This window comes from Oncorhynchus masou, chromosome 24, assembly GCF_036934945.1.
Source record: "Oncorhynchus masou masou isolate Uvic2021 chromosome 24, UVic_Omas_1.1, whole genome shotgun sequence".
In the NCBI taxonomy this organism is placed as follows: Eukaryota; Metazoa; Chordata; class Actinopteri; order Salmoniformes; family Salmonidae; genus Oncorhynchus; species Oncorhynchus masou.
In genome coordinates this window covers 58392481-58416645 of record NC_088235.1, presented here as the reverse complement: position 1 = coordinate 58416645, position 24165 = coordinate 58392481, and the positions used below count along the sequence as shown (strand labels likewise).

General features: G+C 44.2%; 1 pseudogene; it reads right to left on the bottom strand.

Annotated features, from left to right (window-relative positions):
• The window catches only part of LOC135512382 (inactive ubiquitin carboxyl-terminal hydrolase 54-like), a 129047-nt pseudogene that overhangs the window by 78566 nt on the left and 26316 nt on the right, over window positions 1–24165 (bottom strand).

Genomic DNA, 24165 nt, shown 5'->3' with positions numbered 1-24165 from the left:
TTAAATAGCCATCACTAACTCTGAGAGGCCGCTGCCTACATTGAGACCCAATCACTGGCCACTTTAATAAATGGATCACTAGTCACTTTAATAAACAATGCCACTTTAAATAATGCCACTTTAATAATGTTTACATATCTTACATTACTCATATCACATGTATACATTGTATTTTATACCATCTAGTGTATCTTGAGGCGGTTCTCAATCAGAGTCAGATGATTATCGTTGTCTCTGATTGGGAACCGTATTTAGGCAGCCATATTCTTTGAGTGTTTCGTGGGTGATTATTCCTGTCTCTGTGTTTGTTGTCACCAGATAGGCTGTATAGGTTTTCACATTCCGTTTGTTGTTTTGTATGGTCAGTTATTTCATGTCGTTTCTTTTTTTTCATTAAAGAACATGAATAACCACCACGCTGCATTTTGGTCCGCTTCTCCTTCAACAGACGAACGCCGTTACAGAATCACCAGCCACAACGGGACCAAGCGGCGTGGTAACAGGCAACAGCAACAGCAGGAGAAACATAATAAGGATTTCTGGACTTGGGAGGAAATCCTAAACGGAGAAGGACCCTGGGCTCAGCCTGGAGAATATCGCCGCCCCAAAGAAGAACTGGAGGCGACGAAAGCGGAGAGGCGCCGGTATGAGGAGGCAGCACAGCGACTCGGAAGGAAGCCCGAGAGTCAGCCCCAAAAATGTCTTGGGGGGGGGGCTCAGGGAGAGTGTGGCAGGGTCAGGAGTCAGACCTGAGCCAACTCTCCCTGTTTATCGTGAGGAGCCAAGGAGGAGACCAGAACCAGAGCCGGTGTTGGAGGTGAGCGAAGCAGAGACTGTGAAGGAGTTAATGGGGAAATTGGAGGAGAGAGAAATGAGGGAGTTGCTGTGTTGGCTGCTTGGAATTCGCCCGACGGAGCAGGTCGGGGATTTGATGGCACCTGGGTCAGCGCTCCATACTCGTCCTGAGGTGCGTGTTAGTCGGCTGGTGTAGTTGGTGCCAGCCTCACGCACCAGGCCTCCTGTGCACATCCCTAGCCTTGCACGTCCTGTGCCAGCACTGCTCTCAAGACCTCCAGTACGCCTTCACGGTCTAGCCTATCCTGTGCCACCTCCACACACCAGCCCTCCGGTGGCAGCTCCCCGCACCAGGCTTCCTGTGCGTGTCCTCGGCCCAGTACCACCAGTGCCAGCCCCACGCATCAGGCCTACAGTGCGCCTCGCCTCTCCAGCGCTGCCCGAGCCTTTCTCCTCTCCTGCGCTGCCGGAGTCTCCCGCCTGTTCAGCGCTGCCCGAGCCTTTCTCCTCTCCTGCGCTGCCGGAGTCTCCCGCCTGTTCAGCGCTGCCCGAGCCTTTCTCCTCTCCTGAGCTGCCGGAGTCTCCCGCCTGTTCAGCGCAGCCGGAGCCTTTCTCCTCTCCTGCGCTGCCGGAGTCTCCCGCCTGTTCAGCGCTGGCAGAGCCTTCCTCCTCTACAGCGCTGCTGGAGTCTCCCGCCTGTTCAGCGCAGCCAGGGCTGCCAGTCTGCATGGAGCAGCCAGAGCTGCCAGTCTGCATGGAGCAGCCAGAGCTGCCAGTCTGCATGGAGCAGCCAGAGCTGCCAGTCTGCATGGAGCAGCCAGAGCTGTCAGTCTGCATGGAGCAGCCAGAGCTGTCAGTCTGCATGGAGCAGCCAGAGATGCCAGTCTGCATGGAGCGGCCAGAGCTGCCAGTCTGCAAGGAGCTGCCAGTCTGCACGGAGCCGCCAGAGCTGCCAGTCTGCAAGAAGCCGCCAGTCTGCAAGGAGCTGCCAGTCTGCACGGAGCCGCCAGAGCTGCCAGTCTGCAAGAAGCCGCCAGAGCTGTCAGTCTACATGGAGCAGCCAGAGCCGCCAGTCAGCATGGAGCAGCCAGAGCCGCCAGTCTGCCAGGATCCGCCAGTCAGCCAGACTCTTTCAGGTCAGCCAGACTCTTCCAGATCTGCCAGTCAGCCAGACTCTTCCAGATCTGCCAGTCAGCCAGACTCTTCCAGATCTGCCAGTCAGCCAGACTTTTCCAGATCTAAGACATTGATAGAGTGGGGTCCACGTCCCGCACCGGAGCCGCCACCATGGACAGGCGCCCACCCGGACCCTCCCCTATTGTTTTGATGTGCGTCCGGGAGTCCGCACCTTAGGGGGGGGTTCTGTCACGCCCTGGTCGAAGTATATTGTGTTTGTCTGTATTTATTTGGTTAGGCCAGGGTGTGACATGGGTTTTTGTGGTGTGTTTTGTCTTGGGGGTGTCTAGCATAGTCTATGGTTGCCTGAGGCGGTTCTCAATCAGAGTCAGGTGATTATCGTTGTCTCTGATTGGGAACCATATTTAGGCAGCCATACATATTCTTTGAGTGTTTCGTGGGTGATTATTCCTGTCTCTGTGTTTGTTGTCACCAGATAGGCTGTATAGGTTTTCACAATCCGTTTGTTGTTTTGTATAGTCAGTTATTTCATGTCGAGTTTCTTTTTTTCATTAAAGAACATGAATAACCACCACGCTGCATTTTGGTCCGCTTCTCCTTCAACAGACGAACGCCGTTACAGTGTATGTAACCAATAAAATATGATTTGATTTTGAAGACATGCCTACAAAATTCTCCTACAAAGGGCTACTCCTAACAAGAATGATCTGTTAAAGTCAATTGGCTGGGGGAGATTTACAGACAGTACTTTGAGATGAGGAAGGGGGTGTGCAGGGTTTTGATGTGCAGGGTTCTGCTTATACAGAAAATGTATCGTTGTGTTTGTGAGAGTGATTGAGGTGCCATTTCTCCCATACACAACACTTCATACTGTGTAAGAACCGCCTTCCTACTTCTCACACCTTCTTTAGCCCCCTAGCCCATTCACTTTGTTGGCTCATTTTCCTCTCAAAAGCAACTCCCAATGTCCCCTTATTGTCCCTAAACAATACTCTAGCCAGTCCCATTCGGTTGATACAGTACCTTTACCAATGTGTCACCCTTACCAGCGTTTTGCCCTACGTTGCTCCTAAATATTCTGGAAGAGGACCAAACAGTTGGTGGTTAAGAAGCCCTACACCATTTTCAGCAGAGTCTTATCCGGTTGGCAATTTACCGCAGACAGGACACGCCCATCGCCATAAGCACAAACAGTCTCAGCTTCCCCAGCCCACCATGCCGAACATAATTGCGAGTGTACCGAAGTTGGGTAAAGGACTATGGCTGCGTTTACACAGGCAGCCCAATTTTGACCAGTTCTGAAAAAGATCTGATGTGATTAAGATCAATTACTAGAAAATATATCAGAATTGGGCTGCCTGTGTAAACGCAGCCAGTGTGGCTCAGTATAAGACAATGTCGAACACACAGGAGGCTGCTGAGGGGGGGATGGCTCATAATAATGACCGGAGTGAATGGAATGGCATCAAACACATAGAAATCATGTTTGATACCATCCCACTATTTCCGCTCCAACCATTACCACGAGCCTGTCCTCCCCAATTAAGGTGCCACCAACCTCCTGTGGTAGAACAGTGGTCTCCAACCCTGTTCCTGGAGAACTACTCTCCTGTAGGTTTTTCGCATCAACCTCAGTTGTAACCAACTTGGTTCAGCTAATTATTAGAATCAGGTGTGCTAGATTTAGGTTGGAGTGAAGACCGACAGAATGGTAGCTCTGCATGAACAGGGTTGGAGAGTCCTGATTTAAAACCACCGTAAAATAAATATGGATATTTTCTATCAATCTTTGAAATTTGTCTGCCCTGGTGGATTTACAGGAGATATTCATATAAGTTGTATAGGGCTCTGTAGCAACAAACAGATGCTAGACATTCAGATATCCAAAGAATGTTTGTTTATTTGTCAAATTCTAAAATACAGGGGAGAATACACTCTTTAATGTTAACTCAAGAGAACTAGGTATTACAACAAGAATGTTATAACCTTTAAGCCTTTGCAAAATGCCACAAAGCAGGACTACATTCATTTTTAGACCCCCCCCCATCAATACACCGGAAGCCATCATAGAGTGTATCATTCAGTGCGCAAAGCCCTGGCCTGCCTTCCTCCTGGGCAATTATGTGTGAAACACATTTCACTGTCCTAGAAATGCCTCAGACTATGAAAACAAGCCCAGATTCCCCCAGAGGGAAATTCCCCCTTTTATGGCTGACACCTGATACTCTCAGTCATTCACACACACTTGTGATTTACAATTGAGATGACTTGCTAGATGGGTACAGGTGGGGAGACGCTGGAGAAATTATAAGCATGCTGTGGGGTGATGTGAGGACACGCAACACAAGTGTGCAATGTGCACATTGAAACCCCCCTTCCTGGCTGCTTTTCTGCACACTAGCAGAGCTCTGGCAGACAGCAGGGGGTAGGGGTAGCCTGCGAACGTAGGAAAAGGGGTGATTCAGTACATTTCTGCGCCCAAAGAAAACAGGGCAGATAAAGATGTAGTCCGTTGCCATGGAAACAGGCTGAGTTATTTTTTTGTGATGAGGGAGAGAGTGTGGATATGTGGGGTGGATGGTCAAACACACAAGACATGATGACATGCCATGGGGACACACTGGTCAGTACGAACATCCCTTTCCCTCTGTCACTTCCAAACCTTTGTCTACCTCTTTATCAATATTTCCAAGAAAATAAATGTGCGAGAGGAGAGCAGTGGGAAACAGTGAGAGAACACTCAATAGTTTCAAGTGACAGTAAGAGAGAGGTAGGTGACATAGGCCTAGCTATGTAGCAAGAAGAGATGAGATACAAGATATAAGAGAGAGAGAGAGAGAGAAAGCAGGGCAGTGATGAGAGGGATGAGCAGAGGGAATGGCAGCAATCACTCTGGCCAGATCAGTGGAGACGAGTTAGGCTGCAACCAGAGAGAGGGGTTCTGCCTCTCACTCTCTCTCTCTCTCTCCAGCAGGCATCCAGCACTCCGCGTCACTTTGTCCTGGCTCCCAGGCCTGTTTATTCATCTTAGCATCTGCATGATAAAGGGTCACCTGAACCCGGGCCAAGCAGCCATGTGAACTAAACTCTCAGCACAGCAGGGGTTAGGATGGATTGATGGGACAACACAACATTGGATCAGCTCAATAAAACAACAGTGGTATGGTCAACAGAAACACAACAGCCCAAACACAGGGGCTAACACACACTTCCAAGGCAGCCCTACTGCACTTTTTCCATTGGGAGCCACACTTCAAAAGGAGCTTAACGATGATGAATGTGTAAATACATTGTTTTTGTAGTTTTTTTTAATACCTTTTTATTTGTATATAGGCCTAAGTGATGGATTCACAGTTGTAATTATTTTACATTCGCTTCGATACCCTAAACCATTTCTGAACCCGCATAGGGCATTTAAAATGCAGTGGAGGATAACATAAATTAAGTTGAAAATTGGCGTCTTCTGTGTTTACAGCTAGCCCCTGCTTTTTCGCCTGGATTAACAAACACAACATAAGAAATACCCAAAAATGGTCACTGCTTGCATCACGAAAAGCAACAAATACTTTGTGTGGAAGTAATCTTCCCGTTGTGACCAATAGGGAGGCTATGAGCCTATACAGTGCAATAAATGGTTCCTATAAACCACTAATAACACTAATCCTTGGGAAATCCCACATGAACCATGTCAGTCATAAAATGGTAGGCCTATATTATGTCCTTCAAATGATCAGCATTATATAAAAGGGGGGTGAAAACTGGGTGAGGAATAGAATAGTTGAGATAGAGAGATGCCGTGATGTTGGCACCCAGAACTCTAACTGCTTTGGTCATGAAAAGTCCAAAACCCACAGACACGTCTTGCCTCAGGGACAAATTCTTAATTATTGAGCAAAATGGCAGAAATTCCACCCAGCCTTTCAGATGACCTGGTGATGTCATCATATGGGTCAACCAAATGCCTTCTATCATCCTAAAACAATAATCCAGACACTTGATGCAACAGTTGCACTGACAGATGATAAAGTTGAGTTGCACGGGTTTAAAGTTTACGAAAGCTTATGGAAAAAAGTCAGCCTAGAGTTCATCAAAGGGAACTCTGTACACACCATGACTATGTAATTACATCACTATTCTACTCGGACACACAGACCATCACCCCACTACAACGGAGGGGTGGGCCAGAGTGCAGCGAGTCCTGTCATGGGCACCAAAGCCTGTTAATCCACACATTTAGGTCTGGCGTGATGAAGAATGATCGTGTGATGGTGAAATCAGTTCATGTAACTGATGTGCTGATGTTGCGTTGACAGCTTTTAGAACATCTCACCCACTGATAGTGACCCTCAATATGTATCTATAAACAGTATTTGTAAAGAGATGACTGGTCAACATGTATAGCAATAGCCTAATAAAATAATAATCATGGTTCAAGATCACACTTATCTACAAGATCCTAATAATCGCACTATTATCACACTATTTTGAATTAACTTCACAAACATTTCTGTCAAATGTTACGTGAGAACACTGTACAATGCAGCATCCAGGGAGTCGGTATAATATCAAATAAAATGAATGAAAAGAAACAAAATAAATGTTGTGCTCATTCCGATCACTAAATATAATTGAAGTAAAGAGCAGGTGCATGAAAACATGAGGATGGCGAACTCAATTCAGTCACGTCTACTATTATGTTATTTCGAAGGTAAACGTTTACATTACCAGTATAATAACTGTGTAAGAGGCTAAATCAAGTGTAGCCTACCAGGAGTCTCCACTCATTCAGAGCGAATAACTTACTTCAACGTTATCTTTTTGTGAATCGCACCGATATATTGTAACATTTCGCGATGTGCACATGGATGGATTCATGAACGGATAGATGGATTCATGAACGGATACATGTAATAGTTCTGCGAAACATTCCTCGCGAGTGGTTTAAAGCGGCTTGACTGTCAACTCATCTCCCAGAGAACAATGAACAGACTCCGAGCAATGCAGAATCCCGGGCCTCACTTCCAAAGCTCTATTAGCCTACCGTTATTCAGAGACAATGCAAGGGCTAAAACTTATATCCAGTGTTTCCGCTTCCTCTCATTGGAGCTCCACCGATAAAAACCGGAGATAATTATTCCTAGAAACGTCAAAGACTGTAACGTTGTATGAAAGTAACGGTCATGTGTAATAACAACTTGCCCAAATGTATTTCAATTCCTTTTGAAAACAACAAATCAAACACAGTCCTCTAAAATAGTAGCACGAACAATTTACCTTTTCATTCAAAGGGACATTTTATCCGGATAGCCTACGGTATTTCCCAAGTTAGACCCCGATGCTAACCTTAGCTTCAGCTGCAGGATTTTCAACCCTCAAATTCCGCATACCAATTTCAGCAGGCATTGAACTAATAATGTGCTCTGAGTCTCTGCTGAGTTGGAAGCTGTGCGGGGGGAGGATGGCGCCATTACCTGCAGTCTGAAACAATGACAGGCAGCCCCCCTAAAATCAGAGTGGAGTGGGCGAGTCTACACTTTTTTTGCATGTTTGATGGCACTCGACCTCGCAGACCGCAGTGCAAGATATGTACTGAACAAATATTACTCAGTATAGCAGTGTTCTGCTATATGTTGGTACTTTGTAGCCTAATAATGAATATGCGATTTTGATAGTTGGAGGAACGCCTAACAATACAGTTTGTAGCCTTATCGACCTTGAAATAGGCTATTGAAGAATTTTACATGAAAGAATATTAGTAAACCTGAAATAGAGTAACTAAAATAAAAACATTTGAACATGGTTGATCACTCAAATGAGTCTCACCATATCCATCTGAATTTGTCTGGATAGTGACATTAACCAGCCACAGGCCTAATGTGTTTTCAGTGGAGAGTATGGAGGGAACTCTTTCGATTTCTTTAATGATTAGAGGCAGCACATGTTAAAATCAATAGATGGCAACCAACTGGCCCCTGATTCATTCCATGAAAAGAGTGCCTTTTGTGTCCCTTTGATATTGTAAGTATAGAAATTGTGCACCAATACTGAACTCTAAAAGCCTGTTCTATTAAAATTAAGTGCCCTTCAATATAGACTACATTTATGGAGAATTCAATACATCTATTTCATTTGATATGAATAATGACTTGCTATTCAGCATTTTTGACATGTCCCTCTGTGCACCCTCTGTGACTTCTAGGACTAGCTCTTAGAAAACTTTGCTTACAAGCATTTCACTACACCCGCAATAACATCTGCTAAACACATGTATGTGACCAATACAATTTGATTACAATGATGTTAACCTGCATAATCCCAAAATTTCACAATCCTTGTAAAGCCCTAGACATTTTGTTGCTTTGACAAAGTCATTTCTGAAGATTATTATTTATTTACCATGACTAGTGATTAATTTACATCTGCCCATTGAAAATGGTAGATTTGGGAACTAATAAGCACCCACATTTGAACATAGTTGTTAGACAGTAGTCAGAGCTCTGTCTCTGTGCTTCACAGCGCTGTATGGATTTTGAATGACAGCCATTCTGAACTTGAGCACTGCGCACGACAACAAGTGGCCCCCATCTCCCCCTCTGAGCGAAATGCTGTAGATTAAGATGAGTCAATATATTCTGAAAGATGAGACGTTGAGGATTATAATAAATACCACTTTGATATCATACAAGCAAGCCAAACACCCGTGAGTCCAAACATGCACTTCACACTTCCAAATCATAAAATTCATGTAACATACTGTGTCAATGTTTATGATCACTATCTTTGATGTACAGTTACAAGATGAAATGGTATAATACCCTCGGTTGTTTTGAACAGAATGAGCCGGTTTGTTTATTGTGAAGAAAATTTGCTGTGGCACACGCACTTGAATGGACTCATGACTCCTTTCTATGTGCAATAGAACAAGCTTTCAAATTATGCCCACCTGACCCAGATCGCGATTTATAATGGACCGTTTTTTTGTGATGGTGGGGATGCAGCATTGTGTCCCAAACAAGTGTGCTTGCTCTAGTTACTCAACAGCACAGCAAGGAGAGCTGAGTCATAAAAGTGCATTGAAATAGTTTAGGAACTGTGCACACTTTGGAGAGGTGTGTGTGGCCACTTGGAGACACCAGTTAGTCCTCTCACTCAAACCCATGTACAGTGGGGCAAAAAAGTATGTTTTCAGCCACCGATTGTGCAAGTTCTCCCACTTAAAAAGATGAGAGAGGCCTGTAATTGTCATCATATGTATACGTCAACTATGACAGACAAAATGAGGGAAAAAAATCCAGAAAATCACATTGTAGGATTTTTAATGATTTTTAATGAATTTATTTGCAAATTATGGTGGAAAATAAGTATTTGGTCAATAACAAAAGTTTATCTCAATACTTTGTTATATACCTTTTGTTGGCAATGACAGAGGTCAAACGTTTTCTGTAAGTCTTCACACACTGTTGCTGGTATTTTGGCCCATTCCTCCATGCAGATCTCCTCTAGAGCAGTGATGTTTTGGGGCTGTTGCTGGGCAACACGGACTTTCAACTCCCTCCAAAGATTTTCTATGGGGTTGAGATCTGGAGACTGGCTAGGCCACTCCAGGACCTTGAAATGCTTCTTACGAAGCCACTCCTTCGTTGCCCGGGCGGTGTGTTTGGGATCATTGTCATGCTGAAAGACCCAGCCACGTCATCTTCAATGCCCTTGCTGATGGTAGGAGGTTTTCACTCAAAATCTCACGATAAATGGCCCCATTCATTCTTTCCTTTACACGGATCAGTCGTCCTGGTCCTTTTGCAGAAAAACAGCCCCAAAGCATGATGTTTCCACCTCCATGCTTCACAGAGGTCAGTGTGTCAAATCGGAGGGCATGCTGTCCGGTTCTCTGGCAGTCTCTATGGGTGTGCCACAGGGTTCAATTCTCGGGCCGACTCTTTTCTCTGTATATATCAATGATGTTGCTCTTGCTGCGGGCGATTCCCTGATCCACCTCTACGCAGACGACACCATTCTATATACTTCCGGCTGTCCTTGGACACTGTGCTATCTAACCTCCAAATGAGCTTCAATGCCATACAACACTCCTTCTGTGGCCTCCAACTGCTCTTAAACGCTAGTAAAACCAAATGCATGCTTTTCAACCGATCGCTGCCTGCACCCGCATGCCTGACTAGCATCACCACCCTGGATGGTTCCGACCTTGAATATGTGGACATCTATAAGTACCTAGGTGTCTGGCTAGACTGTAAACTCTCCTTCCAGACTCATATCAAATATCTCCAATCGAAAATCAAATCAAGAGTCGGCTTTCTATTCCGCAACAAAGCCTCCTTCACTCACGCCGCCAAACTTACCCTAGTAAAACTGACTATCCTACTGATCCTTGACTTCAGCGATGTCATCTACAAAATTGCTTCCAACACTCTACTCAGCAAACTGGATGCAGTTTATCACAGTGCCATCCGTTTTGTCACTAAAGCACCTTATACCACCCACCACTGCGACTTGTATGCTCTAGTCGGCTGGCCCTCGCTACATATTCGTCGCCAGACCCACTGGCTCCAGGTCATCTACAAGTCCATGCTAGGTAAAGCTCCGCCTTATCTCAGTTCACTGGTCACGATGGCAACGCCCATCCGTAGCATGCGCTCCAGCAGGTGTATCTCACTGATCATCCCTAAAGCCAACACCTCATTTGGCCGCCTTTCGTTCCAGTACTCTGCTGCCTGTGACTGGAACGAATTGCAAAAATCCCTGAAGCTGGAGACTTATCTCCCTCACCAACTTCAAACATCTGCTATCTGAGCAGCTAACCGATCGCTGCAGCTGTACATAGTCTATTGGTAAATAGCCCACCCATTTTCACATACCTTATCCCCATACTGTTTTTATTAATTTACTTTTCTGCTCTTTTGCACACCAATATCTCTACCTGTGCATGACCATCTGATCATTTATCACTCCAGTGTCAATCTGCAAAATTGTAATTATATATTATACCAGATCGAGGAAGATTATCAGTGGTCTTGTATGTCTTCCATTTCCTAATAATTGCTCCCACAGTTGATTTCTTCAAACCAAGCTGCTTACCTATTGCAGATTCAGTCTTCCCAACCTGGTGCAGGTCTACAATTTTGTTTCTGGTGTCCTTTGACAGCTCTTTGGTCTTGGCCATAGTAGAGTTTGGAGTGTGACTGTTTGAGGTTGTGGACAGGTGCCTTTTATACTGATAACAAGTTCTAACAGGTGCCATTAATACAGGTAACGAGTGGAGGACAGATGAGCCTCTTAAAGAAGAAGAAGTTACAGGTCTGTGAGAGCCAGACATCTTGCTTGTTTGTAGGTGACCAAATACTTATTTTCCACCATAATTGGCAAATAAATTCATTAAAAATCCTACAATGTGATTTTCTGGATTTTTTTTCTCATTTTGTCTGTCATAGTTGAAGTGTACCTATGATGAAACTTGCACAATTGGTGGCTGACTAAATACGTTTTTGCCCCCACTGAAATTATTTGGTCTTATGTTGCACCTACCCCACATTTTTCAGGAATAGCCTTATCATGTTACTGAATGTATTTTCAGATTTTGACATCAACAATCCATATAGGCCAATTCCCATGAGTGTAAATGAAACATTGAATACATCTAATAGTCAAATCATAGTGTAAAAGCAGGTGGCCTAGATCAACTCTTTTTGGCCATTTTCTGGTGTTTGGTGATAGAAAACTGAGCGGGTCGAGCATATCCATAGATAGACAGGCTAGAAATGTTTTAACAATAGTTTATTTTTTATGAAGCTTACATTCAATTGCCACTCCCTGTTGCACTCAACAAGCTTCCATACACACTGTCACAATGGGATTCATAGCTGATTTAAGATTAAATCAGAAACCTTGTTAAGATCAATCCTGTTACTATAGTATTTTTTAAATGTAACCTCGAGTGCAGTGTCCTTAGCTAGCTAGCTAGCTATGTTGTGCTAGCTACTGAATATTCTAACGTTAGCTACCTAAACATTTGGCTCTGGGCTGGCAGTATGGGAATATGGAGAGTATATTCCATTGTTTCTTTGTCATCTTGGTAGGTAGTTACCTAGCTGTGGCCATCTGGTTAATAAAAACAAGGGCTTTCTACAAAATAGCAACATCAGCCCAGCTAGCTTGGAATTTAGACCATAAGCAACACACACAGACATGCATTGCCAAACAATGCTACTGCCACCTGGTTTGGAATATTTTAACAAGGCTGAGTGGCTGAAGATTATTATTGTATTTAACATTTTCTGTGTGTCCCTGATATCACTTTCCACCCTTTTAGTTTGTAGTAATTCTAATTTAAGAAAACAGCCCCTTCCCACAATGACATCCAGGAAGTGGGTGGGGAAACAATGGTGCAAAGCTAAATAAATATAAACACTCAGGTTTTATCTATTTTCCATGTTTAATGATGCTAGTCTAGCTCACTCGGTTTCATCTATTTTCCATGTTTAATGATGCTTGTCTAGCTCACTCGGTTTCATCTATTTTCCATGTTTAATGATGCTAGTCTAGCTCACTCATACATTTCCAGCATTTTAGGCACAATTATAGAGAAAATGAATATATTTAAAAAAAATGTAAATACATTTCATGTAAAGGTTAAAATGATCTTCAAGTGTTTACCATTATACTAGCTTAATCTCAATCACCCACAGCAAATTTAGGCTCCAAATTTTGACCCTGTTAGCTCCCAACCTGTTAGAATTATGCAATGACTGTATGGGATTATGAACCTAACAGGGATTTAAGTGCCTGAGTTTAACCAATATGTTTTTCTGAAAGTCACACCTGTCCTTTTTCTGATAAAAAAATAAAATAAATAAAAATAATAATTTCTCCCCAAAAGTTACGAGGTCCCAAAAGGCACCAGATAATAGGAATGACCCTAGGCGTCTATGCACCACATAGCCCTCCTCCACCCATAGATGATTAACAGGGCTATGTTACCGCTTAAACTGGAGTGCTGCCAGACAGGGAACTCTGAAAAAAGGTGGCTGCGCCATATGAGTACTCTACACTCTTGGAAACAAAGGTAAGGTTAGGATACAGTATTGTTCCCTGGGGTACAAAAATATACAAATATACATAATGTACCTTCAGAGGTACACATAATGATCTCACATGGTGTTGTTCAGTACCTTTTAGGGTACTGATAAAGAGTATAATTGTAAAAAAGTAATAATAATATTTTGAATACAAAAAGGTACAATAATCTCACTCTCACTTTCAAAAAAAGAGGTACGGTGTGAAGGTACATTTCTGTTTTTCTGTGTATAAACTTATTTTTTGCCACCTTAAAGGAATTAACGGCTTTGGGGTGGTACCCTAAAAAGGCACATATGTACCATAATCATTATCATTATCATATTTCCCAGTATTCTATACTGGAGGTTGTGTTTTAAGAATTGTTTTTAATATCTGTATTTTTGCATGTACATTAATTGATTGATTGATTGATTGATTAATTCAACAACCATGCCTGTATTAACAAATACATTAGGGCTGGTAACTACAATTCACTCGAAAAGGCAAAGCACACTGGGAAATTATATTGGAGGCATGGTTTAGTGGGGGTGTGGCTATCAGTTTGTTATTTTTGGCCACCCGTGAGTAGAAGTGTTGAACCAATTTATGTGGCCATGGTAGAGGTACATTTTTGTCACTTACTAGAAACATATGGCTTTGTCAGTGTGGTGATTCCCTATAAAGACAAATTGTACCCTTTCTAAAAGCATGTTTTTTATTTACCTTAAAAAAGGTACTGAGGTAGGAACTGGGGTGCAATTATGTACCTATAACTGAAAGGTATAAAGGATGACCTTACAGGATACCACCCCAGTGACAAGCGGTTGTACACCTTTAAGAACAAATCTAAACCTTTATTTCTGAGAGTATGCCTTACTCGATAAAAATAGTATGAAGTGGTGATCATTAGAAATGAATTAACACTGCAGTTTCTCTGTTTTGGATTAAAGCCATCACAGTGCCTGTGTGTCACTGATGCGATAACACAGTCACATTGCTCAATCGGAGTTTGAGCAATGTCCTTCGAAAGAAGGACCCAAAAGTGGTTGTTTTTAAAAGGTGGTAAATGTCCAACCGAGAGAGAAACCATAACAAAATGTTGACCTTTGAGAGGAGTCAGTGATGAAAGCTTGAGTTGATTCACACAACATGATAGAAAACAAATTTCACCCGAAACTGTGCATGACTAAAAAGGTAGAGCATGATTTTATGTAAATTCCACAGAGGAAGGAAGCGAGGAGAGAGACTGGCCAACATTAAACTTTAAATTGCCGGATTAATAGTTGTGGGAACCCTCAGGGTGTGAGGCTTTACTTGAAACGTTTTAATAAAGGGATGAAAGTTCCACTGCACCGCAATTGAAACAGAAATCGCAAGGGACATTTGCAAAACTTCACAAAGAGACTTGAAAAGCTCTAATATTCTATGCTTTACACTTACAGAGACTTAGCTGACTGACGCTATGGATATACAACTTATAGGTTCTTCCATGCAGCGTCACGATCGGACTGTGTGTCCTTGACCTTGTTTTGTACTGCCTATGCACACTCACAAGACTCTACACTGACTCACACAACCCCACACAGACAGACACACACACACACACCATTAGCTTTTTATACAGTTGAAGTCGGAAGTTTACATACACTTAGGTTGGAGTCAATAAAACTTGTTTTTCAACCACTCCACAAATTTCTTGTTAACAAACTATAGTTTTGGCAAGTCGGATAGGACATTGTAACGGTTTTCATGCGGTGAAAGAGAGTCGGACCAAAATGCAGCGTGTAGATTGCGATCCATGTTTAATGAACAAACGTAACACGAATCTAAATACAAACACTACAAAACAAAGAACGTAACGAAAACCGAAACAGCCTATACTAGTGTAAACTAACACAGATACAGGAACAAGGACACTAAGGACAATCACCCACCAAACACACAAAGAATATGGCTGCCTAAATATGGTTCCCAATCAGAGACAACAATAATCACCTGACTCTGATTGAGAACCGCCTCAGGCAGCCATAGACTAACGCTAGACATCCCACAAAACCCCAAGACAAAAACACACCACAATAACCCATGTCACACCCTGGCCTGACCGAATAAATGAAGAATAAACATAATATATTTCGACCAGGGCGTGACAGAAACCCCCCCCTAAGGTGCGGACTCCCGGAAGCACATCAAAACAATAGGGAGGGTCCGGGTGGGCGTCTGTCCATGGTGGCGGCTCCGGCTCCGGCTCCAGCGCGGGACGTGGAACCACTCTATAAATGTCTTAGTCCCCCCTCCTCGCGTCCTAGGATAGTCCACCTTCGCCACCGACCATGGCCTAGAAGTCCTCACCCAGAACCCCACTGGACTGAGGGTCAGCTCGGGACAAAGGGGCAGCTCGGGACAGAGGGGCAGCTCGGGACAGAGGGGCAGTTCGGGACAGGGGAAGCTCAGCACTGAGGGGCAGCTCAGCACTGAGGGGAAGCTCAGCACTGAGGGGAAGCTCAGCACTGAGGGGAAGCTCGGGACGGAGAGGAAGCCAGCACTGAGAGGAAGCCCAGCACTGAGAGGAAGCCCAGGACTGAGAGGAAGCTCAGCCAGGTAGTTGGATCCCGCAGATCCTGGCTGGTTGACGGTTCTGGCAGATCCTGGCTGACTGGCAGATCTGGAAGATCCTGGCTGACTGGCAGATCTGGAAGACTCTGGTTGACTGGCAGATCTGGAAGAATCTGGTTGACTGGCGGATCTGGAAGAATCTGGTTGACTGGCGGATCTGGAAGAGTCTGGCTGACTGGCGGATCTGGAAGAGTCTGGCTGACTGGCGGATCTGGAAGAGTCTGGCTGACTGGCGGATCTGGAAGAGTCTGGCTGACTGGCAGATCTGGAAGAGTCTGGCTGACTGGCAGATCTGGAAGAGTCTGGCTGACTGGCAGATCTGGAAGAGTCTGGCTGACTGGCGGCTCTGGCTGCTCCATGTAGACTGACAGCTCTGGCGGCTTCTTGCAGACTGACAGCTCTGGCTGCTCCATGCAGACTGGCAGCTCCATGCAGACTGATATCTCCTTGCAGACTGACAGCTCCTTGCAGACTGGCAGCTCCTTGCAGACTGGCAGCTCCGGCTGCTCCATGCAGACTGACAGCTCTGGCTGTTCCATGAAGACTGACAGCTCTGGCTGCTCCATGTAGACGGACAGCTCTAGCTGCTCCATGTAGACGGACAGCTCTGGCTGCTCCATGCAGACTGGCAGCTCCATGCAGACTGACAGCTCCTTGCAGACTGGCAGCTCCTTGCAGACTGGCAGCTCCTTGCAGACTGGCAGCTCCTTGCAGACTGGCAGCTTCATGCAGACTGGCAGCTCTGGCTGCCTCATGCAGACTGGCAGCTCTGGCTGCTCCATGCAGACTGACAGCTCTGGCTGCTCCATGCAGACTGGCAGCTCTGGCGGCTTCATGCAGACTGACAGCTCTGGCTGCACCATGCAGGCTGGCAGCTCTGGCTGCTCCATGCAGGCTGGAAGCTCTGACTGCGCTGAACAGGCAGGAGACTCCAGCAGCGCAGGAGAGGAGGAAGGCTCTAGCTGCGCTGAACAGGCGGGAGACTCCAGCAGCGCAGGAGAGGAGGAAGGCTCTGGCTGCGCTGAACAGGCGAGGCGCACAGTAGGTCTGATGCGTGGTGCTGGCACTGGTGGTACTGGGCCGAGGACACGCACAGGAAGCCTGGTGCGGGGAGCTGCCACCGGAGGGCTGGGGTGTGGAGGTGGTACTGGGTAGACCGGACCGTGCAGGCGCACTGGAGCTCTTGAGCACCGAGCCTGCCCAACCTTACCTGGCTCGACGCCAACTCTAGCCCGGCCGATACGAGGAGCTGGAATATACCGCACCGGGCTATGCACCCGCACTGGGGACACCGTGCGCACCACTGCATAACACGGTGCCTGCCCGGTCACTCTAGCCCCCCGGTAAGCACAGGGAGTTTGCACAGGTCTCCTACCTGGCGTAGCCCTACTCCCTGTGAGCCCCCCCAATATATTTTTGGGGCTGACTCTCGGGCTTTCTTGCCAACCGTGTTCCCTCATATCGCCGGCTCCTCTCTCCGGCTGCCTCTGCTCTCCTAAGTGCCTCCACCTGTTCCCATGGGAGGCGATCTCTTCCAGCCAGTATCTCCTCCCAAGTGTAACAACCTTTGCCATCCAAAACGTCTTCCCATGTCCATTCCTCCTTTCGCTGCACCTGCCTGTTAACACGCTGCTTGGTCCGTTTGTGGTGGGTGATTCTGTAACGGTTTTCATGCGGTGAAAGAGAGTCGGACCAAAATGCAGCGTGTAGATTGCGATCCATGTTTAATTAACAAACGTAACACGAATCTAAATAAAAACACTACAAAACAAAGAACGTAACGAAAACCGAAACAGCCTATACTAGTGTAAACTAACACAGATACAGGAACAAGGACACTAAGGACAATCACCCACCAAACACACAAAGAATATGGCTGCCTAAATATGGTTCCCAAACAGAGACAACGATAATCACCGGACTCTGATTGAGAACCGCCTCAGGCAGCCAGACTAACGCTAGACATCCCACAAAACCCCAAGACAAAAACACACCACAATAACCCATGTCACACCCTGGCCTGACCGAATAAATGAAGAATAAACATAATATATTTCGACCAGGGCGTGACAGACATCTACTTTGTGCATGACACAAGTAATTTTTCCAACAATTGCTTACAGACAGACAATTTCACTTATAATTCACTGTATCACAATTCCAGTGGGTCAGAAGTTTGCATACACTAAATTGACTGTGCCTTTAAACAGCTTGGAAAATTCCAGAAAATGATGTTATGGCATAAAATCTTCTGATAAGCTAAATGACATAATTTGAGTCAATTGGAGGTATACCTGTGGATGTATTTCAAGGTCTACCTTCAAACTCACTGCCTCTTTGCTTGACATCATGGGAAAATCAAAAGAAATCAGCCAAAATTGTAGACCTCCAAAAGTCTGGTTCATCCTTGGGAGCAATTTACAAACGCCTGAAGGTACCACATTCATCTGTACAAACAATAGTACACAAGTATAAACACCATGGGACCACGCAGCCGTCATACTGCTCAGGGAGGAGACGCATTCTGTCTACAAGAGATGAAAGTACTTTGGTGCGAAAAGTGCAAATCAATCCCAGTACAACCAGCAAAGGACCTTGTGAAGATGCTGGAAACAGGTACAAAAGTATCTATATCCACAGTAAAACGAGTCCTAAATCAACATAACCTGAAAGGCCGCTCAGCAAGGAAAAAGCCTGTTCCAAAACCACCATAAAAAAGCCAGACTACGGTTTGCAACTGCATATGGGAACAAAGACCGTACTTTTTGGAGAAATGTCCTCTGGTCTGATGAAACAAAAATAGAACTGTTTGGTCATAAGGACCATCGTTATGTTTGGAGGAAAAAGGGGGAGGCTTGCAAGCCGAAGAACACCATCCCAACTGTGAAGCACAGGGGTGGCAGCATCATGTTGTGGGGGTGCATTACTGCAGGAGGGACTGGTGCACTTCACAAAATAGATGGCATCATGAGGGAAGAAAAATTATGAGGATATATTGAAGCAATATCTCAAGACATCAGTCAGGAAGTTAAAGCTTGGTCGCTAATGGACAATGACTCCAAGCATACTTCCAAAGTTGTGGCAAAATGGCTTAAGGACAACAAAGTCAAGGTATTGGAGTGGCCATAACAAAGCCCTTACCTCAATCCTATAGAAAATGTGTGGACAGAACTGAAAAACCGTGTGCGAGCAAGGAGGCCTACAAACCTGACTCAGTTACACCAGCTCTGTCAGGAGGAATGGGCCAAAATTCACCCAACTTATTATGGGAAGCTTGTGGAAGGCTACCCGAAACGTTTGAGCCAAGATAAACAATGCAAAGGCAATGCTACCAAATACTAATTGAGTGTATGTAAACTTCTGACCCACAGGGAATGTGATGAAAGAAATGCAAGCTGAAATATATAATTCTCTCTCCTATTATTCTGACATTTCACATTCTTAAAGTAAAGTGGTGATCCTAACTGACCTAAGACAGGGAATTTTTACTAGGATTAAATGTCAGAAAAAATGTTGTGAAAAACTGAGTTTAAATGTATTTGGCTAAGGTGTATGTAAACTTCTGACTTCAACTGTATGTACATCAGCGTTGATTGGGAAACTGTTTCATTATGAAAACTGTCTAACAAATCGCTTATCCTCCCATAATTGGATTACAACAGCAGGGTGCTCCCACTGGTGAGATTTGGAAGACAAGACCATACGCACGCCTGAGCACACAAACACATCACACACACACACACACACACACAGTGCAGACTAAGTGACCTATATAAATTAACACAAATATACATTGGCACCAGGGGAGGCTGGTGGGAGGAACTATAGGAGGGCGGGCTCATTGTAAAGGCTGGAATTTAATTAATGGAACGGTATCAAACACATCAAACATATGGAATCCATTCCATTTATTCCATCCAAGCCATTACAATGAGCCTGTCCTCCTATAGCTCCTCCCACCAGCCTCCACTGATGTACATATCTACCTCAATTACCTCGTACCCCTTCACATTGATATGGTACTGGTACTCCCTGTATATAGCTTCTTGTGTATTTTTATTCCTATTGTGTTATTTATTTTTCTGTTTTTTTACTCTGCATCATTGGGAAAGGGCTTGTAAGTAAGTATTTCACTGTAAAGTCTACGCCTATTGTATTCGGCGCATGTGACAAATACAACTTGATTTGATTTTGATTGGTTAAAGGCAGTAATCTTGTTAAATCAACAAATACTACACTCTCTTTACTATAATTCCTTAGCACCAGAGTATAGAAAGCATTATATTTGGTGTGAAAGGAGGCCAAAATATTTCTAACTCTATTGAGAAAGAGTTAATGCTAGGAAGTCAGTGTTCGCACTAGGAACATGGTCACTATTCATCAACATAATCTGATCCATGACAAGTCACATTGGGCTACTTTGTGTGTAACATTTCTCATAGTTCTCTGAGAACAACAATAGTATGATTGAAAAAGCCACACTTGTGTGAATCAATGTGATCATGAAAAAAAGGCCTATTCGACTGTTCTAAGCTTTCATCACAGACAGAACAATGATACAGATATTTCACAAGATGCATAAATGTGAAGCATCCGCTTGGCGTTGACACTCACTCCCAAATATGGTAGTGAGAAGAAGCCAAGTGGCCGGCAGTGGGAGAAGACGGAAAGAGATGGATTTTGGCCAACACTCTACACATTTTCTCATCTATGAAACATTTGATCTCAATACAGTTTTCTGTCCCAAAACTAAAATCGATTACGAACAGAGTGGACTAAGTTTTGTAGACATAGCCCTTTGGAGAAGTTTTTAAAAAATTGCCTTGTTTAGAAGGAGTGCAAAGGCAAATTGAGTAATTGAACACGTGCACTCTACAGAGTAGGTGTTCCCCGACAGAAATATGCAAATCTGTGCTAAAACACACTAATAGAATCTTGCTAGCTAGTGCTTGGCTCTGCCCACCTCCTTGCTTGTTCTGCCCACTCTGACTCATTTGTTCCCGTTTGAAACAACAGGCTGTGGTCCATCTTGGTTTGGTTTAAAAATCTTTGCTTTCATCCTTTGTTGGGGGCTTGTACTTTGAGAAGATTGGTCGACTTTTGATCCCTTTCCAGCTCATTTACAGAGCAACAGGTGCCTGTTCCATCTCTTTATCTGCATCCATCACTAGGATCAAATATACACTTTTGAAGGCTGCAACACAGCCTCTAATCTGCACATTTATGAAATAAAGCCCAGAGAACATCACACGCACAACCCAGAAAACAACGTGGACCGTGTGAACACTATTATGTGTCCTGTGAGAATTGTTACAGAGAAGAGTCACCTATTCCAAGAAAAGCATTGGTTACTTCAAATAAAGATTAAAAGGGACTCTGAAAGTTGCAAGCTTTGATTTGGGAATTAGAACACTTTCCAACAACAGGCCATTCATTCAGAAGACAATAGCTGTTATTTGAAAACAAAGCATTATGCCCCGTAACAATGCACTGGCTTTCTGTACAAACATGAGCTTCCTCTTCACCAAAGGCCCCCACTCGGCCCGCTAACAAAGGGGGGTCCACATCCAGACCAATGAATAAGAATTTTGTTTTGCTTTTTCAACTCGGCATTCAGGAAATTCCCTCAGGACAAATATGTGTTTGTGTGTGTGCGTATGTGTGTGGGAGAGAGGATGGATGTTGGTTGTTTTTATGCTGTACAAGTTTGTTCCAGTTAACTTAGAAAAGCATACTTGAAATGCCCATATGCCGCTATGTAATAACAGAAACACAGAACCTTTTGTGTCATAAAAATCCAATACTTGGACATTCAAAATTATTAATAGTAACAACAGTGTGAGGAAACAAAAATGAGGGGATTTTTACTGCACAAAATAAGCAAGTAAGTGGACTGTAATTTCACTGTAAAATGTAAAAATACTAACTCATCTCTGACACATCCTAGTTCTGCTTTTGGAAAAAATAAATAAGCAGGTTAACTTCTCTCAAGCGTTGCAAACAGAGATATGTGTCATATGACTCTGTGAAAGGACCTATGATACCGTAGACCTACAGTACAGTACCTTATTTTACTGTGTCCACAGACTCTACTTCCTGAATGACATCATGCAACCTAGCTCTTAGTCAGACACCGTGGTTTAAACACTGTTAACTCCTCGTGTCATATGATGATATCTAAACACACACCCTCTGTTCTCAGTCACTCAATACCACCCTGCTCCATAACAATTATAAGCTAAATGACAGACAACAAACCTATTATTTCTATTTAAATAAACTTTTATTTAACTAGGCAAGTCAGTTAAGAACAAATTCTTATTTACAATGACGGCCTACCCCGGCTAAAACCTAACCCGGACGACGCTGGGCCAATTGTACACCGCCCTATGGGACTCCCAATCTCAGCCAGTTGTGGTTACAGCCTGGAATTGAACCAGGGTCTGTAGTGACGCCTCTAGCACTGAGATGCAGTGCCTTAGAGTGCTGCGCCACTCAGGAGCCCCAAAGGCCTTACTATTAGGCCTAACTAAAACACTTGCCCTTCTGGCAGGTACGTTATCATTCAGAGCAAACACAGAAGACTATAGTGGAGTTTTCCTCTGACTCTTTTGCATAACAAATTTTCTCAGTCATTTGAGTTACACAGACATAGAGACTCTTTCAAGGTTTCCCATGAGGCACTTTTTCAAGGGGAAGTTGCCTAGTGTCCTAGTTTCCTCTGTATGTAAATGTAAGGAAACGATATTACCATATTCATCACAATAATGGAACAATAGACTCAGCAGGCGTCTCTCAACAAAGAGTTTTCAACATTGAGATTGGGGAAAAAATTCCTTGGCTTCCACGGTTTCATACATTTACTAATATGCAAATAATCAGATCTTGGATGAAGCCCAGTACAGTGAGCTGGGAGCATTGTGTGGGTACTGCAGCTGGCTCATGTACTGATCTACTTCAGGTTACTATTTTAAGGGGCATAAAGAACATTAAGTCTGAAAATAATATTTTTGAATAAGGTTGAACACTCACATTTGCATTCAGTTACTTATTCAGGTGACAGCTGTAGTCATCCCACCTATACTTATGACTAAAATATGCTTTCCCCAATTATTCACGCCCCACAAGCGATTACTGGAAGAGAAACATACTGTCAGGCTATCCCGAGTGTAAGACAACCCCTTACCTTGACAAATGTGCAGTTTCCATTAACAGGCAACACTTTTTTTACTTACTTATATCAACATGCTGCCTGGGAGGCATCTGCACTCTGGTCTCTACCAGCTGTGAGCTGTGATAATGGATCCGCTACAATGTAGGTCCTCCCAGGTGACACTGAAACAAGGACATCATCACCGTCAGCACACACCTGTTTCCTCAGGAAGCCCCTCCCACCTCCCCTTCCCTCCCTACACTTATTAAAGAGACAGACACTCAGTGGGGCTCCCAGGAAAAAAGGAAACACACTGAACTTGACAGGGCTCGCCATACAATGAGTCTGTTTACATTGCCTCTACAAGTGCTGAGATACACAAAGCATTACGTAAGGTGAAGAATTCACTCTGTGCTTCAGTATAAAGGGAACTGTGGAAAACAGAAACTTCTAAGACCCAGTTTTAACATTAACATGTATGTTTCAAACCAAATCAAATGAAACTTTGTCACACGCACCAAATACAACAAGTGTAGACTTTACCGTGAAATGCTTACTTACAAGCCCTTAACCAAAAGTGCAGTTCAAGAAGTGTTAAGAAAATATTTACCATGTAGACTAAAATAAAAAGTAATAATATAAAGTAACACAATAGGAATAACAATAACAAGGCTATATACAGGGAGCACCGGTCCCGAGTCAGTGTGCGGGGGTACAGGTTAGTTGATGTAATTTGTACATGTAGGTGGGGGTGAAGTAACTATGCATAGATAATAAACAGCGAGTAGCAGCAGTGTAAAAAGGGTGGTGAGGTCAATGTAAATTGTCCAGTGGAGATTTTACTAATTGTTCAGCAGTCTTATGGCATGGGGGTAGAAGCTGTTGAGGAGCCTTTTGGTTCTAGACTTGGCGCTCCGGTACCGCTTGCCGTGCAGTAGCAGAGAAAACAGTCTATAACTTGGGTGACTCCAGTCACTCCAATCTCTGACAATTTTATGGGCTTTCCTCTGACACCGCCTATTGTATGGGTCCTGGATGGGTCCAGCTTGGCCCCAAGCGGTACTGGGCCGGTCTCAATACCCTCTATAACACCTTACGGTCAGATGCCGAGCAGTTGCCATACCAGGCGGTGATGCAACCAGTCAGGATGCTCTCGATGGTGCAGCTGTAAAACCTTTTGAGGATCTGGGGACCCATGCCAAATCTTTTCAGTCTCCTGAGGGGGAAAAGGTTTTGTCGTGCCCTCTTCATGACTGTCTTGGTATGTTTGGACCATGATAGTTTGTTGGTGATGTGGACACCAAGTAACTTGAAACTCTCGACCCGATCCACTATAGCCCTGTTGATGTTAATGGGGATCTGTTCGGCCCGCCTTTTCTTGTAGTCCACGATCA